The sequence below is a fragment of the Natator depressus genome, chromosome 2, assembly GCF_965152275.1.
Source record: "Natator depressus isolate rNatDep1 chromosome 2, rNatDep2.hap1, whole genome shotgun sequence".
NCBI lineage: Eukaryota > Metazoa > Chordata > Testudines > Cheloniidae > Natator > Natator depressus.
In genome coordinates this window covers 57,749,415-57,766,227 of record NC_134235.1, presented here as the reverse complement: position 1 = coordinate 57,766,227, position 16,813 = coordinate 57,749,415, and the positions used below count along the sequence as shown (strand labels likewise).

The window sequence follows — 16,813 nt, the reverse complement described above, 5'->3', positions numbered from 1 at the left end:
TAGCCATGTGGACGCTGTGGCTCCACCAAAGACTCAGGCTAGCTCAGCCCCAGAGCCTCAGGTGGGCTTGAGAGCCCAAGCTACCTCCTGAGGTGCTATTTTTTAGCGTGCTAGCTTGAGGCCCGCTAGTGTGGCTGTCCACTGGTGCTGGGAGGATCACTCGCAGCTGCAGTGTAGACATATCAATAGTTCATGGGGCCTTCTGTTATTAAAGCACTAGGCGTTTCCTAGGAAGATATTTTCATTAATGTCTGGCTTTCCAGATCATCAGAAGGCCCAAGCTTACCTCCTCCTTTATGCTTTCTCAGTCGTTTGATGGCAAATCACAATTCCCTTAATAATACAATGGCTAGGAGGTCATGAACAACAGAGGCTCTTAATGGGATTGTGGCAGGGATCAATTGCCCATCTCTTTAGTGCAACCCTATCCCCTGGTCCCCTCAGTGACCACTGCTTGCTGGCTTCGCGGTACAGTGTCACTGATGGGTCGTGATATTTCTGTTTTAGGGACCATTCCATTAGAGCTGCTGCCTCAATAAAACAGCTAACATTGGGGTGTGTTTGTACAAAATAAGGCCTGCAAGCCAGACAGATCTTTCCAGGGTTTTATCACAGCCATCCTGTCAAGCCACTGGTAAAGAATCAGTCATGTTTTCCAAACAGGGGCATGCACAAGGCCGGGGGCGGGGGGAGCAGGGGCACCTCCCCCACAATCATCAGCAGGGGCACAGAACTCCTCTGCCCCAGGGCCACGGCAGGGAAAGCAAGCTACTCCGGCTCAGGCTGCAGCAGGAGCTAGCAGCTCCTCCAACCCCAGAGCCACGGTGGGGGGCACAGAACATGCTCCTCCAAAAGCGGTCAAATTTAAGTTCCTGTGCACGCCCCTGTGGAGAACAAGGCACTTCATTAGAATTAAAACATTATCCCTAAAGCTTCTCTGTTGTGTCTCCATGCGTTTTGCTGTAAATCTCCTCCCAGGCCCATCATGCCAGGTTTCCTTCTCCAGACTTAAAAACCAATCGACAGTCTCAAAACTCCTTATTAACCACTAGCTTTGCATTTTCTAAAGATATGCACTAGCAAATATTTGTGACTCAATAGCTTCAACCTCATCTTCCTAAAAATGTGCATTGTTTGCAAAGAACATCTTTTTTTCCAGTTTTCTAAGGTAACTGGGTTGTCTTTCCGCTCTTCTGCCCCCTCCCCCCCAAATCTTATACTATAAGCAGAGATGTCTAGGAGAACTTGGGGCAAAACACAGGTGCTGCTGACAGTGGTATCCTAAAGAAACCCTGGTCCCTCTGAGTCAGTGTTTGAATTCCCAGCATGCTACTGGGAGGGGGCATAAAGCTGCTGATGGTGACAAATGGTATATGAAACACAAACTGGCCATTTGTCATTAAAGGGGACTTCAGCTGTAAGTAAGCAGGATAATAACCTCAGTGCTCTAGTCACATTCTAACCTGAATAATTATATTCTATCCACCTGCAATTCCTCAACAGTTCAGTGGATATATTATTCTTATTCACTTCCTGTCCTAAATGATTATGTAGTGAGCCTGTGTGGTGCTCAACAGCTACAGGGCATCGCCTCAGTGGTGGCTGCATTTCAGCAGTGGTTAAAGTGATCTATAATGCTTGTAAAGTGCTTTGGGATCTTTCTAGATGGAAAATATTATCTACAGATGTCATTTTCCTGAATACTGTAGTTTTTAACCTACCTCTCATAGGCCACAGAAGTTTACAAAGATGTCATATAGGACTGGAAGGGAGCGCCTGGATTATCAAGTCCAGCCTTCTGCTGTTTCAGGCAACCATGGAATCTGGTTCATAAATGTATCCTGTTCACATATGTATCAAACTCCTTTTTAAAGAAAGGTAGGCTGATGGCCCTCATTACTGCTATCGGACAGCTGCTCCAGAATCTCATGGGTTAGAAACCTTTTTTGCAAGGCTCACTGTAGCAGGGATGAGTAATGAGGAGTTTGGCAGTGTAGTCTGGTGGCTAAGGTACTAGGAGTGAGGTGGCGAAGGGGCTATTCTTGGGTCTGCCAATGACTCACAATGTTACAAGTCACAGACAGTCACATTGTGCCTCAGTTTCCCCCTTTGTAACCTGGAGATGCATGATAATACTAACACACTTTGGTAAAGTGCTTGGAGTCTACAGAAAAAATGAGTTAAAGTCCTAGATATTTCTTTATTTCTAGTAACAGTACAGCACATGCCCATTTATCCAACTAGCATGGGGGGCAGATTTTATTTGGCTATATTGGGAGTTTGGCTAATCAAGAGGGGAGCCTCTCACCCCAGTCCCCCCCCAATAACAGGAAGGCCACAGACTCCCTAGAACTCGGGCTTCTCCTGCAGCTGCTCAGTTCAGTGCGCATGTGCCCAGCACTGACTCCTGTGGCCACCCGGGGAGCAGCCTGGAGGGCACATTGAAGAGGGTGTGGGCACCCCAGTGCTGCATCAGCAGGGCCAGAGGTATGACACCGACCAGGTGAAGAGCAACTCTCCCTTGGAGTTGTGGAGAGGAGGCAAGGAGAGAGCAGAGGGTTGCATGTCAGCAGCTGGGCAAGGAGGCTAACTAACTGGGCAGGGGTTGCACTCAGGCTGTTGTTGTTGTTTTGGGGAAGGGGACAAAGAAAGGGATTTGAATAATGTGGAGGTTTAGATGATAGGGTTTGGGATAAACAGGTAGGTACTGTATGAGGGCAAAGGTTGGTGAGAGGGATTTGGGGCGGTCAGGAATATAACCTTTTTGCTGTTTGTTTGAAAATAAACAAAATCTTTGCCTCTTTGCTTTTCATGCAGTCTGGTCTCCCTGGTTAGGAAACTTTTCCAGACTCACAATGTGAAATGTACAGAAGCAGATGTCAGTCAAAACAAAACTTTGCAAATATTCTGCAAGGCCTAGGTTAGAATCATAGAATATCAGGGTTGGAAGGGACCTCAGGAGGTCATCTAGTCCAACCCCCCTGCTCAAAGCAGGACCAACACCAACTAAATCATCCCAGCCAGGGCTTTGTCAAGCCAGGTCTTAAAACCTCTAAGGATGGAGGTTCCACCACCTCCCTAGGTAATGCATTCCAGTGCTTCACCACCCTCCTAGTGAAACAGTTTTTTCTAATATCCAACCTAGACCTCCCGCACTGCAACTTGAGACCATTGCTTCTTGTTCTGTCATCAGCCACTGCTGAGAATAGCCTAGCTCCATCCTCTTTGGAACCCCCTTCAGGTAGTTGAAGGCTACTATCAAATCCCCCCTCGCTCTTCTCTTCTGCAGACTAAATAACCCCAGTTCCCTCAGCCTCTCCTCGTAAGTCATGTGCCCCAGCCCCCTAATCATTTTCTTTGCCCTCTGCTGGACTTTCTCCAATTTGTCCATATCCCTTCTGTAGTGGGGAGACCAAAACTGGATGCAATACTCCAGGTGTGGCCTCACCAGTGCCGAATAGAAGGGAATAATCACTTCCCTTGATCTGCTGGAAATGCTCCTACTAATAAAAATCACTTCCCTCGATCTGCTGGTTGCGCCTGAGATAAGAGAATCCTTTCAAGAGATACAAAAGCTACATCATTTCCTGGCCATTAGCATCACACCTGCCGCCTAGCTATTGGTGACAAATATGTTGGACAGTATGAATGAGCGTCCAAAGGGCAAGGAGCATTTTGTTTGCCACAATGAGCATCTGGCAGCTTGCAGGATTGACAATCAACTTTGCATGAAAAAGGTGACCTCTCCCTTCATTTACTAACCAACAATAAGCAGGGTTTTTTTTAGATTATTCATTTAATTAGGGAGTATTAACAGGTTTACAAATCCTTACCAGGTAAATACCTGGTAAAACAATTATTACAACAGTAAGCTTTTCTTTAAAGACACATGATACAGGAATATAGTCATCAGACCTTCCTCTTTAACAGGGTGTTACCATATAAATGCCCTCTCTGTTTACACATATTTAATAGACCAGCATGTTTCGCAAATGTTAATATTCACAAAAATTGGACGGGCATGCTGTGGGGGTTGCAGGTGAATGTTCTTTGTCTGAGTATTGAACCAAATATCTAAGTATCCATGGAACCAAAGTATCTAAGTAACCAAATAGATAAGTATCTGTGGGTATGCTTACGCTGCCATTAGGCACCTGTGGCTGGCCCCTGCCAGCTGATTCAGACTCACAGGGCTTGTGTTAAGGGGCTGTCAGTTGTGAATGGTCTCCAGAACTCTGTGAAATGGGAAGGTCCGAGAGCTCAGGCTGCAGCCCGAACCTGAACATCGACACCGCAATTAAACAGCCCCTGCTAGCCCTGCTAGCCCAAGTCAGCTAGTGCAGGCCAGCCACATGTCTAATTGCAGTGTAGACATCCCGTATCTGTCCTGTTTTGCTAGGCTAGGCACATAACTGGTGTGTTAATTTTTCCATAACCACAAGCACCATATTTTTTGAACCATTCCCCTATGGTTAGACTATTTTTCTTTTTCCAGTGTGAGGCTACCAGAAGATGAGAGATTACTTCTTTGCTTCCTCTTGTGAGACCCTTTCCACGAGGAAGCTCTAGGAAGATCACCAAAGGATCATTTGGTAATAAATAGCCAAAAATTGCTGGTATTTGGTTACGGATTGCATCCCAGTACTTCCCAATGACTGGACATGTCCACCATATATGCACAAAATCTCCACTTTCACCACGATTTCTCCCCATTCAATCTATCTATCTGGATTTAACCTGACTGGTGTCAGGTAACATCGAAACAGTGTCTTAAAGGTATTTTCTTTTATTGGGCAATAGACTGAGGTTGCTGGTCCTCTTTTCCAGATCAAATCCCACTCTTCAATTTGTCAACCCAGGCCCTCTTCCCAACACATTGCATGTGGACATTTTTTTTGTTAAGAAAGTTGTCCACAAAAATTGATATCAATTGTTATATTTTCCCCCTAACTGATTTAGAGGCCATCAATTCTATTAAAGTGAGCTTTCTGAAAAAAAAACAAACAGTTTTTCTAGAAAATAGAGAAACATAATGTCTAACTTGAAAGTTGAGATACCAGGGGAGAGCAGGCCTGTTGAATCATAGGATATCAGGGTTGGAAGAGACCTATGGAGGTCATCTAGTTCAACCCCCTGCTCAAAGCAGGACCAATCCCCCCAATTTTTGCCCCAGATCCCAAATGGCCCCCTCAAGGATTGAACTCACAACCCTGGGTTTAGCAGGCCAATGCTCAAACCACTGAGCTATCCCTCGCCCCACCCGACACTGAAGTTGGGTTTGATCTCTAAATAAGTTAGAAAAGTTTCTTTACTGAATAGCTGGCCAACTATATGTATTCCATGGCTCTCTTTATCCTTAAAACTCTCTGGTTCATAATTTGGGTTAAGATCTGGATTATTTGCAATGGTTGTCATTGAAGAGGGGAAAAAATCTTCTCTCTCTAGTTCTATCCCAAAACCATACAATAGCCTTTGCTAAAGGATATGTATAAATTTCTGGAGGGAATAATATTTTATTAATCCACACTATCCTAGCAATATTTACACTGCCGCTGTTTTCTTGTTCAATAAAAACCCAGTGTCTGACTGGGTTAGAGAACCTCCAATCTACTACTGCCTTGTACTGGCTGGCTTGATAGCACCCTAACATCTTTGGAAGATCCAGTCCACTCTGAACAAGCAGTTTCAGTGGGCTTCAACAGCTGTAGAAATCAAACTTCATGAGCGAGGACAGTTAACCTAAACTATGTACAGTTTATAAAGATTAAGGCAACCTGCAGCCGGCCCTAGGATGTCATGACACAAGGCCCCATCCCTATATCCTGCCCAGACATCATACCCCTATTCCCCATCCAGAATGTCAGTGGCAGGGAGCACCCTATGCCCTTCCAGAGAGGAAGAGGCAGCAGCCTGGTGTCCCCTTATGCTTCCTGGAGTAGCTGCAGGGCCTCCTTCCCTTCAGAGTATTAGGGGTCATCTTTTTCCCCCAAGCAAGGAGGCAGGGGGTACACCAGTACTTATCCCAGCAGCCACATGGATGGGCTGGGCCTCCTGGATTCTTCTCCCCTGCCACACACATAGGCCTCTGTTGGGGTTGTGTTGGCAGGGACTCCCTGTGAAGTGGATCTCAGAGTTAACACTCTATTGAAATGCATGGGGCAGGTCACCCCATCCAGAGCTGTTGGCTTAGGCTGTCTGTAGACTCAGGCAGGCATCCCTACATGGGTTACACTGGTGTCACGTTTTCAAAATTTTCTTTGCAACCATGTGGTGAGGACTGCTGCAGGAAGGCAAATCCCTGACCCTCATGCCTCATACTCCCAACTGCAGGGGCTTCCAAAGGTCCACAGGGCTGCCTCCATCTCACTGGCCCTCCTCCGAGATAAGGAGCTGGCTCCAGACACAGCCCCTGAGATCTTCATGCACTTCCTAAACTTCAATTTTAATGTTACCTGGCCTACGCCAGGAACTTTGGATAGCCTGGACTTAACCTGCATTAGTTTTCCGATTGCTCCTCTTTAATTGTTCCCACTTAGCAGCTCTCTCCAGCATCTCTCCTCTGCCTCCCTTGTCACTTTTCTCTCCCTCTCTCCCACTCCTTATCTCCCCATCCCTCCTGCCTTCCCCCTTCTATTGCACCCCCAGCCCTACCTTCTGCACCTCTGCCATGATGCCTACAAAACCCAGCCTCGTGACCAGGGGAGAACTGTGCCTACTCTGCTTCCTCTCTTCTTCTTCCCGCTTCCTTCCCCCTACCTCTAACTCTCAGTGTGGCCAGCTCTCGTGATTCTGTCATGAGTCTCATGATCACTGCTGTTTTCTTTAAATCCCCAGCTCCTGGAGTCAGGTGGAGATGTGATGATTTCAGCCTTCATTCTTAAAGAAAAAATAAGTTTCTAGCCCTTGTGGCTGTGGAGAAAGCTTCAAAATGTGACCCTCCCAGGGCACCCTAAAGCCTCAGAAAGCAGCAGGCAAATAAAACGAACACGAAAGCTATTATTTAGATATAATCTCATGATTCTAAAGCCAATCCCATGATTTTTGGTAAGCCTGACTCATGATGTTTTAACATTTGGGATTGGCAGAGCCGTCCTCTTAAAAACTAAACAAACAAACAAACAAAAACCCCCATACAATTAATGTAACTAACAAAGCTGGGTCAATTCTTCACTAGACTCATTTGCTTTTAGCTGTATCCCTACCTCTTTTCTTTCGTCGGTGTGTGTGTCTTTAAATTGTAAGCCCTTTCGGAACAGGCATTGTCTCCTGTCTGTGTTTGTACAGTGCTCAACGCCATGGGGCATCCCGGTGCTTTTGGGTGCTGTCATAATATAAATATTTACTACCACTAATAATAATAAACAGGAGTGTCTTCAGTGAGGTTCCACCAGAGCAGCAAACTTGGCCAATAGGTATTTTAAATGTTTTAGTTCTTTTATCAGAAACTTTTAAGCCATATTTGGTTCAATTATATGTTGCTTAAATAGTTTTCATTGAAAGCCTTTCTTTATGTTCCATGAGACTACCAGGAAATGCTGAAAGATACCCGCATGATTCACCAGCATTAAAAAAATGACATTAACTGAGACTGATTATTTAACTACCAAAAGCATTTATGTCTTAAAAAGGACAATACCTAGAATTCTATTCATGCTACAGGGTAGCTTGTGCATACTCAGATCTTCTTTTTACATACACCGACAGAAGGAAAACTGAAGAATAAATAAGACAGCTGTTTATATAAGAGAGAGAAAAAGAAAGATTGTCTGCAGATGTCAACATACAGTAAACAGCAAGGAATAATAGCCTGCATGGCAAACTGATATTTCCTTACTTGCTTTCAGGATAGCAGTTTCAATATTTCATCTATTTTTTTATTTTGTTTCGTTTTGCTTTGCTTTTTGCTTCATTTTTCCCTGTGTTCATTTCTTCAAGTATACAAAAATGTCTTTCTAAAAAAATTCATAGAACTGGAACACTGAAGAGATATGAAAATAAATACATCAGGATAGCTAGATCTGGTTTAACATGATGTCACCCCAAAAAAGAAATTAGACAACTTCATGTTATGATCCATCATATATTTTAACAAATGGATTTCAGGGTCCAGAGGATAGTACAACTCTGATCTCCTGATGGGAATTGGCTGTAGCATTAATTCTGGGACATTAATGGAAGCTTCCTAACCAGGCTGAGTTTACTAAAACAATGACATCTCAAGGTCACACTTCTTAAAATGAGGTTTGTTCAATAGAATAACTGAAAACAGCATATGTACAGCACACAGACATACTTATAGATGTCAATCATGTATGTTGTTACTTTTTGAAATCTGAAATGTAAAGGGGGCATTTATGCTAAAAGGCATTAAAAAATCAAGAAATCAATTTCTAGTAAGCTGCCTTCAGTATGGGGAAGAGCAAATCTTTTTCTTTTCTTTTTTTTCCCTGCTTATAGACATTGCAGGAAAGTGCAGTAGGAGACTCGCACCAAGTTATTGATGAAAAGTAGCCAAGGACATCTATAGTCTTAAAACCTTACAACTGAGGCAAAACTGAAGTGAATAAGGTCCACAGAAGGCTCCAGTTGGATTCCCTACATCGCCTTTCAAAGGCTGCACTTTCATTCTATTGGGACTTCCTTTACCAGGCAGAAATAATTAGTCAAATGATCTGCTAAAGGAGAAAGAATATCACCCAAGTTGGATGTGTTCATAAAGAAATATATGACATGGCAGGAGGAGGGAAAGAATGATCGGCTTCTGCATTTGGAAGCACTGGAGCAAATGCAATTTATCATGGAAAGCAGGATAAATTGTTTTGTTGGCACTATGGCCCTGATCCTGCAATTCATGGTGAGGCCATGGGAAGTCAATGGGGCTCTGTGAAGGCCCAAGGGTCCACCCACCCAGATCCAGTTGCAGGATCTACCTCTCAATATGTATATTTGTGGTCAGGGATTGGAAGTAAACAGTATTGTGAAATCCTCTGGGAAATATATTAGATAATCTGATATTTGTACAAGAACTACAATACTTGAAATGGATTTGTCCCAGACTTTTTCAACAATATAAGAGGTAGAGACAGGTGTCCACATCACAAAACCCATCCGAACGGGATCCTTGGTTATGGAGAAGCCAAAATCTGAATGATTATGGAGACTGAATGGCCTCTCCTCCCTGAATACAGTACTTCCAAATCAGAGTGCAAATACATTGCTTGGGGCAGTGCAGAGAAGACTGCACTCCCCCAGACAATGCCGTACATATGTATGAGCCAAAAGCTTCTCACCTTGCCCACATGAATAATTATAGGAGCAGAAATGGTCAATCAAAGGTGATCAGGACTGGCAGGACTGGTCACAAAGCAGTCTGGCCTTTGGCTAAAATACACAGGGAATTTTACTCTCCAGGATTGGCAGCCCAGCCGTTTTCAAAAGCAATACATTCACACACAACCAGCCCCCCCCCCCCGCCCCGCTGACTGATCACAGTGTATAATGGTATCCCTCTCATAAGGATCTGTCACGGTGTTTTTATTAGGATCCCTTTATTTTCATGGGGTTTTACATTGGCAGTAAAAAAGGTGTTCTAATCTGTGCTAAAATTTGCATAAATTAACATGTAACAAAATTATGTGTGGTTTTTATGCAGGTGTATAAATACACAAACATGTACACTTATCAAAACATATCCAAATGCATATTTACTCAGGCAGATAATACATGTTACACAATTTAAATGGAAAGCTTCAATATATATTTTGATGAGTCTACATATGTGTCCGCTTTGGCTACGTGATTATATGCATATAATTCTGTTATATTCTTCCACGTTAGGGTTTATAAATTTTAAAAAAAGTATTGCAAATATCATGAAGGCTCTGTACAAATCCAACAAAAGCCAGGAAAAAGATCATGAATAATGACACTCCATTTTTAATTGAGCATATTGTTTTCAGTCTCCTCACCTCCACTTCCACATGCACACAAATGGGTAGAATAGTGTCATTCTGCATAAGAATTGTCTTTTTAAAGGCATCCAAGTTCCATTGTGATGGGCAGGCTGCATGAACCTATAAAGAATGAGACAAACAGGTCATATACCATTTTTAAACAAAATTATCTTACATATCATCTGTCCATCTCCAGAGTGGTTTTCCTCAGTCACCATTTTAAACCATCCACTAGGGTAGAGCAAGGCTAAAGATTAATTGGAAGATGTCTTGTTCATCAGGGAGCAGTCTGTGCCAAAAGAACCCTTCCCTTCCCGGTTTAGCTGTGTCCTACCATTGTCCCTACTCTTGTACATCTGAAATTCACGAGGCAGCAGACCCTGGGTGGTGACAGCACCGTAGGTGCTGGACATGGGGATAACAACGCTCAAAGGGACGTGCTCTCTAATACAGATCATTCTCTCCCTAATGGCCTACCATACACATAGACAGTAAACATTTCTGGCGGCTGAAAATGGCTTTGGGACACTGTTCATAAGTTGGATGTGCTTCCGCTCCATACGTTAGTGCAAGCAGTGTAGGGAGAGCAGCAGGTAGCGCATGTTCCTCAGGAAACAAGAGCTGTCACACGTCATAAATGTTTAAACGTAAACACTACCCCTTTTTCTCTATGAACTGGCTAGTAAAAAAAGAGCAAACACTAAACAATGTAATTGGCATAAGGCACAGCAAGCTTATGATGGTACTTAAATCAAGCAGAATGGACCCACATCTTTCTTTTGAAAAGGAGGACTTGTGGCACCTTAGAGACTAACCAATTTATTTGAGCATAGTCTCTAAGGTGCCACAAGTACTCCTTTCCTTTTTGTGAATACAGACTAACACGGCTGTTACTCTGAAATCCTTCTTTTGAGAAACAGACTTTTCAATTATATACTTTCCTTTATATGTGCTAATTATAATCATGAAGGGGGGTTTAAATATGCACCAAGTTGTGCCAATTCTTTCACTATTTAAGATTTTTTTTTTTAAAAAAAAAGGGTTTCAACTTGATTCACTCCCGGTTTTCTTGTTGGCAGAATTGAGGCCTTAGGTTCTGAGAGGCAGAAAGTCTTTACAAAGGGCGTTTCAGCCAGGTGTGTGCAACTCCAGCTGCACTGAGGAGCCAGTTGGCAGCCAGCACGTCCGTTGAAGTGGATAGAGCTGGAGAGGGAGGGCATGTCCAGGGTACAACATACACTACAGCCCCAACTACAATGCAAAGACGCCCTTTCCTGGCAAAATCCCTTTTAGTGTAAGAAGATTAAAATTGCATGAGTGTTTCACATGTGTACACACACACACACACACACAGCCAGCAGGAGCGAATCTATTGGATTGTATGTGCAAAAACTGTCTCTGAAAAATCAAAAAGTACTGACTAAAAAGGATGAGGAAACATCTCCAGCAGGACGGACATGTCCCAGGTGGAAAAGGCACAATCTTATTGTTTTACTGGGATGTGTTTCAGAAGGAATGTCTCTGGGCCTGATCTTGCTCCTATGAAATCAATGGGTTATTGACTTTTGTAGGAGCAGGGTGTGGCCCTATATTACACAGCCAAAGTCAGGCCCAGCATAACATGTAGGGCTTGCGTACGTGGGGTCCTCACTGTCTGTCTGAGCACAGCACTCTGTCCATATGCCTGAAAGGAACTTCCCTCGAGGGGAGTCGAAACCACTACACTGCAGAACCGGCATAGACAACCCAACCATGGCCTCTCCTGAACAGCTGCTCCTCCTACTTCCTACGGAGCTCTGGGGAGGCACTGTAGGTTACAGAGCTATGGTGAGAGGCCTGGAGGTCTGTTCTGCAACTCTGAACCATAGACCCTGGTCAGAGAACCTGCAGGATCCTAACAGTAGAGACCCTGCCTGGAACATTAGCCCCCGACCTGCCCATCGAGCTGTGACTAGCTTATTGTGTTGGATGGAATGGTGCTATGTAGACAGTCACTCTAGACATACTTCCTTGGCCACAGGCAGGCTGGGGACCAGGCTCTAAGGCAAGGTTTCTATGGTGAGGGGGACATTGGAGAAAGGGAGATGGGAGCCAGAAACAAGAGTGGGGGAACTGGTGGAGGAAAGAAGCTAAAGAGGAGGGGAAAGCGGGGAAGGGAGAGGTAGAAATGGTAGGGACAGAGAGAATGGGGGAAGAGAATCTTGGGGAGAGAGAAGGGGGAAATAATGCAAACAATGTAATGCATATTCCAATATGCAGATGAAGTTGATCTATTGTTTGCAAGAAATCTCCAGTTTTCTAGACCCTCACTGGTTTGCAAAGAACCAGGAAACTTCTGGGGCCAGCCCACAGCATTATGACCTCAACCTCAGCAACGGAACTTGATCAATTTACACTAGGGACAAGTCAGAGTTAAAAAATATTAGTGATTATTTTCCTGCTCTACGTTCGCATTCATCTGCAAAGATTCAACAATTAGATGCTCTAGAATATGAAGCTGTGGAAAATAAATATCACTAGGCAGACCTGGAGAAATAATATGTATTATTGATATGCACTGGTGAGCGAGCACTGAGTTCTCTCCATTGGCAATACTTTATGACGCAGACTATGAGCCTCTTCCTGCTCTCAGGGAAGTCCAAATAAGAAAGATACAGAAATGGGGTCAGTGATACTCAGCTTCTGACACAGGTTAAGATGCCAAACCTCCACAAAGTTCAAGTGTTTTATCCATCAGTTTGGATCAAGGCCCACCTCCCATCAAAGAGGAAATTATGCGCAATGATTGTAAAACGTTCAGCCCTGAGCTGTTTACAGTACTTATTCCACCTTGGTTTAGTACAAATTACTCTAATTACAATTACTCTAATTCAGTGGTTCCTCAACCCACGGGCCACTTACAGCCCAATCAGCACACAGCTGCGGCCCATGTGACATCCTCAGGGCCATAGAGGTAGTAGATATATTGTGTGGATGCGGCCGACATAATACAGAGAGCTGCATATGTGGCCCACACAGGTAAATCGGTTGAGAACCACTGTTCTAATTCATAATATGGTGACATTTCTAGTCTCTTTGTTGCCTCCCATTTAAGTAACCTTGAGTGGACTCGTCCTGGGCAGAAGAAACCATCAATGTAAGGTCACCAAGATGGCTCCCATACCATCTTTCTCCAGACACTAGCATGTATGACCAGAGTGCCCCTGCATCCAGCTGAGCCTGGCCACAGACGCTAACATGAAAGAGAGCAGGCCTCAAACTGATATATCCTGCACAAGGGACTAGACCTGGTCCTGCCACTGGATGACTGGGGAGCCACAAATGTGGCTTGAGCACAACTCAGTCAGTCTAGAAGTGTCAGGGCCATTGTGTTCTAAAGAGTCCATTGTACTGAATCCAATAGCGATCTTTTAAAATACCTTTACATGTCAATTATTTTGCCAGAATAGGGCAGGTCAAGGAGGCTTGACCCTCACAAGACGTTAAACTCCTGAGGGTGGAGATAATCTCACAGCAGGAAGGGAGGAAAGTGCTGAGCCTGGGCCAACCTGCTTTCACACAACCCCATCATCAGCTTTAGGCTAAGGAGCAGGCCATTATCACAGTCATTGTCATGATTATCTTTAAATCTACTGCCTCTCATTCCAGGCATCTATCAGGAAAAGACCCAAGGCCTTATTAGTGCAGGCAATAATAAACTCTGAGAAGGTGGGGAGGAAACTAGCTCATAGATAAATTAATCTTCCTTCTGGCTACATTCCTATCAGCTTTGTTAATTCTGAGGGACATTTATTGATAAACCAGATTTTACCACCCTCTCCCACCACTCAAGTGGACAAGTCTTCTACCAGAGTTTTGCTATCACTTCTCTGGCAATTCTTTGCCATACACGAGGCAGGTTTTTTTATTATAATGGATATTTTACTGATATTTGGAGTTGTTAATTTCTATGCAATAACAATTTACCCCCTAGAAACTTTGACAATAATACAATAGCCCCAGGGTGACAGGATGCCTTGACAAGTGAATAAGCAGTCCATTCTAATCAGCACTTGCAGCTGCAAAATGTACGCTACAGACCTGAAAACAGTGGTCCAAAAAATGCACTAATTTTATTTAAACAGAAAACAGGTTACCAAAGGAAAACCAGTTTGTTTCTCATGTTAGCAATACACAATTTCTGTTCTGTAGAAAACTGTATTTCTCAAGATCCCCTTTAAAAATCTCCTGTGTTGTTCTCAATTTTTTGTTGGAAAAAAAAAGGCATTTCTAATTTCTAATTGCTTTCATTCATTTATGACCAATGTAATCTGTTTCCAGGGGCTGTGAAAATACAGAAAGAGAAATCTGTTTTAAAGTATCCGTTTGGTAAAAGAAATTTTTAATCATGCTAAACTATCCAGGGACCCCAAGGAAAATATGACTACTAGATTGACTAGTAGATATGACTACTAGATACACAGTGAATGAAATCAGTTTGAAACCTACAAGAATTCCATCAGCTATTTGGAAAACATGCAGTCTATGATATGCAGGATGAAATAAGGTAGCCCCTTATGAAATAAATGATTGTGAACAGCACTGTTCTTAAGGTGATATATATTATTAAAATGCATGTTTAACCCTCTGTACTTAGTTAATTGAGCCAACTCAGTTTTTTCAAATTTCAAAATTTTCTCAAATGGGGAAAAAATTGAAAATATTTTGACATTTTTTTCCTATTTTCCAACCAACTCCATTAGTTAATTTAGTCATATATTTTCATTGCTATTTAGGTTTCACACACTCGCAGTGGTAGCAAAAAAGAAACTGGAGGATATGATAGGAGTGAAGGCTTTGGCTTCCCAGGTAAAGTACATCCTGCAGTAAGTTTGGCTCATTTCACAGCCCTACAGAGCAAGTCAAAAGGGGGGGGGGATTACAGGATGGCGCATTAAAATTGTTACAATAGCAGGTTAAGAGCTTTTTTTAAAGGCCTTTGGGAATTGATATGTATATAGGCAACATACAGTGCTTATGGATCCTGCTGAATTGCTAGCCAGGGAAGAGACCTGACTGAATGCAAGTGAAGGGGAACAACTATCCCCCAGATCTCTTTTCAGACTTTACATATATAAAGTTTGAAGAGCATCAGGGGATGTTTGTCTGTCCCTGTTAATGGTTGTTTTGTGCTGCCAATTGTGCTTTAACTCTTTCAGGGAAGCCAAACAGTGATAAAGCTGAATGGTTTTGAAATTACACCACCACCAATGAAATACCTGCAGATTAAAGTTCTGACTGGCTCTTAATGACTGTCAACACTCACCTTTGACCTTCAGTTTTATAACAACTGATTCCCCCCCCCGCCTCCCTGCCCCACAGAAATCTCTGAAAATATGTCTTTGAAAGGCTGCGAGCAGTCAATACTAATGTGGTAAAATTATGCAGACGCCGTTAATGAGGCTTCAGTAAGCGAAGATAGTTAATCTGTCCATAAGATCTTCTGCCAGGGAACCTTCTTCAGAGACCTTTGCTTTCACTTAAACAGACCCTGTCCCGTATTTAGAAACACAACAAAGATCAAGAAGGGTACAATACAGTTTATGCCAATTCAAAACTGAGGTTGTGAAGGGTGAGTCAGTGACTGGTGACTGAGCCACTACTCCACTGGGATCTGGAGGGAACATAATTGTAATCAGCAGCCCCACAAGAAGAGTGCCAGCCATCTGCCATTGCTGTCAAGTCATCTGCCCAGCATCCTTTCAAGTTGTGCTTGGAAATAAACTGAAGGCACTGAGTACCTGGTTGTAAAGCCACAGTATCTCTTGAAAAGAAACCACAATGGTGGGGAACTCTATTGCACTCATTAACTTTTACAAAGCGCTCAAGGACAGAAATAGCATCAGGTATGAAAATAACTATTAGCTCTGGTATCTGTTTTCTGTAATAGTCAGTCAATATCGCCTGGTTTACCACAGGACCACCCTCCGAGTCCTGAATCTTCCAAGACGTTTTTATTTAACATATGCATACCGGTTCTATCACAAGATGTAAATCACACCTTCATTTATACTCTGGTAGGAGTGGCAAGTATACATGCAAAACACTGACTAAATGTAACACATAGTAAGGGATTATCAATGCAACACATAGGACACTGTGGATTAAAATAGCAGCAAATAGGAGGGTCTTTGAATGATTTCACTTTGATTTTAACACTCTGGTTGTAACTTTGTGGCAGCCTGCATATTAGTATCTAGTCTAATTTGAGTATTACAGAGCCAAGTAGAGGTGCACTTGATTTTTTGTAGAAAAAGCATATTACAAAATTACAAGTTAACATTTTCTGTCTTAAATCCAACATGTTTTAATACTACTTCAGAACCAGAAATTTACAGTTTGTACTAAATGAATGAAATTCTCTTGCTTCCAAAAGATTGGGCCCAAAACCACAGATTCAAAAGAGAGAAAATAGGTAAAGCTTAAAAGACCTTTATAACACTTTTGATTTTCTTATTATTGCTTTTAATGAGAAAACAAGGGTATAGTTCGTCCACACAACAGACATAATTAAACTGAAGTGCCATTGATCAAAAGCACAGATGGTTTGAGGCGATTTAAAACATTAACAGTTATTTTAGTTATCCTTACAGTCTGAATCTGCTTCAAAAATTAAACAATGCTTCCTCATCCACAGGAGAAACTTTCCGTTCCTTAAACCTCCCATAGAACCCTTTTATCATAATTACATTCCAGCCAAAACTGTTCCCTCTAGACTGAATCAATCAATGCCGTAAAAGCTGTACGGTTTTTGTCACTGAAGGCCCACTGCTTGTGCCTTACAGTTACAAAAACAAAAAAGGATCGGCTACAACTCTTGA

At 42.9% G+C, this 16,813-nt stretch overlaps 1 pseudogene; it reads left to right on the top strand.

The window, feature by feature from the left end:
- LOC141981847 (uncharacterized) overlaps nucleotides 1–15,241 on the top strand; it is a 56,750-nt pseudogene extending 41,509 nt beyond the window's left edge.
- The last annotated feature ends 1,572 nt before the right edge of the window (nucleotides 15,242–16,813 follow it).